Below are 1,215 nucleotides of genomic sequence, written 5' to 3'. Positions count from 1 at the left end.
TTTAAGTAAAATGTTGCTATATAAATACATATACAAATATATATGTATTACTCATAAATACATATGCACAACTGAAAAATACATATTCTTCTATTATTATGAAGTGGGTAAAATATTGCTACTTTTACTATAAGTTGTAATTTTGAATAAGTGTTACTATTTATTGTAATTATAATTTTAAGGATGCTAGTTTTCTGTAATTTTTCCTAAATTATTTTTCATAATAATGAGAATGTTGCATTGATTTGTGGGCTTCAAGTTGGACCAAAAAGAAACTTTGGGTTCAATTAGCAACAAATTATCAAGCCCATGCAACTATCCATACCATAAATATAGCCGTAAAACCCTAGCACCTCCCTATATATAATACCCTCCTCATCCCATTCCACTTACACAACAACTTTATCAAGCTTCAATCCTCTTTTATCTTTTATTCTACTTTTTTTTTTTTTTCTTTCATCATGATCATTTTTTGTGATTTTATTTCTGTCCCTTTTTTTTTTTTTTCTGGATTTGATTAAATGAATCTGTGCACAATTAAGCCGATGCTCTGGATAATTTGAATGAAGGTAGCATGGTTATGTGTACAGAAATTGAATTAATTTTGAGTCAACATGTCTGCTACCTTTGATTTCGCTATGATTTGGTGGCCTGGTTTAGACTCACATTCATATATTTAATATATAGTCAGAATTTTAATTAATATTTTCAAATATGTGAAAATGTAATTAGTGGCGGGGGTAGAATTTTTATTGAGCAGATTCAAAAATAAACATAAACATAAGAACTAGTTGTAGTAGGTTCTAACATTTACTATATGCATAAAAAATATTTTTAATCATATAAAAATAATATATTTTTTATTAGGTTTGGATTAATCAAGGATGAAAGGTGATTTCGCCCTTGGATGTGTGCCTATAAAAAAAAATTAAAGAAATTTAACATAATATATACATATTATTATTTTGACCGCTATAGGGATTAGTTCTATTAGCCGTGAGCTCTTGGAATTATTTTTTCGGGCTAGGAGACTTATTTCCAGGGGTTGGGAGTCATATTTGGCTTATATTTATAATGTTAGTGTAGAGAATCCCTGACTTGACTCTGTTCTTGCGAGTTTTTTTGAAGTTTAGCAGGGCGATATTGAGATTATTATTGATCTTGAGTAGGGCATCTGACCAATATCCGTGACACTTGCTTAAGGAGCTGAAAAAA

The 1,215-nt window shown here is 29.2% G+C and overlaps 1 non-coding gene across 1 annotated transcript; it reads left to right on the top strand.

Moving 5' to 3' along the window:
* The first annotated feature begins 561 nt into the window (after positions 1-561).
* On the top strand, positions 562-670 carry LOC124890983. The gene has a single exon (XR_007049477.1). It is a non-coding gene; the product is annotated as a small nucleolar RNA snoR100 (small nucleolar RNA).
* The last annotated feature ends 545 nt before the right edge of the window (positions 671-1,215 follow it).

The sequence above is a fragment of the Capsicum annuum genome, unplaced genomic scaffold (assembly GCF_002878395.1).
Source record: "Capsicum annuum cultivar UCD-10X-F1 unplaced genomic scaffold, UCD10Xv1.1 ctg28277, whole genome shotgun sequence".
NCBI lineage: Eukaryota > Viridiplantae > Streptophyta > Magnoliopsida > Solanales > Solanaceae > Capsicum > Capsicum annuum.
Note: the sequence above shows the minus strand (reverse complement) of the source record. Positions and strands in the feature narration are given on the sequence as shown.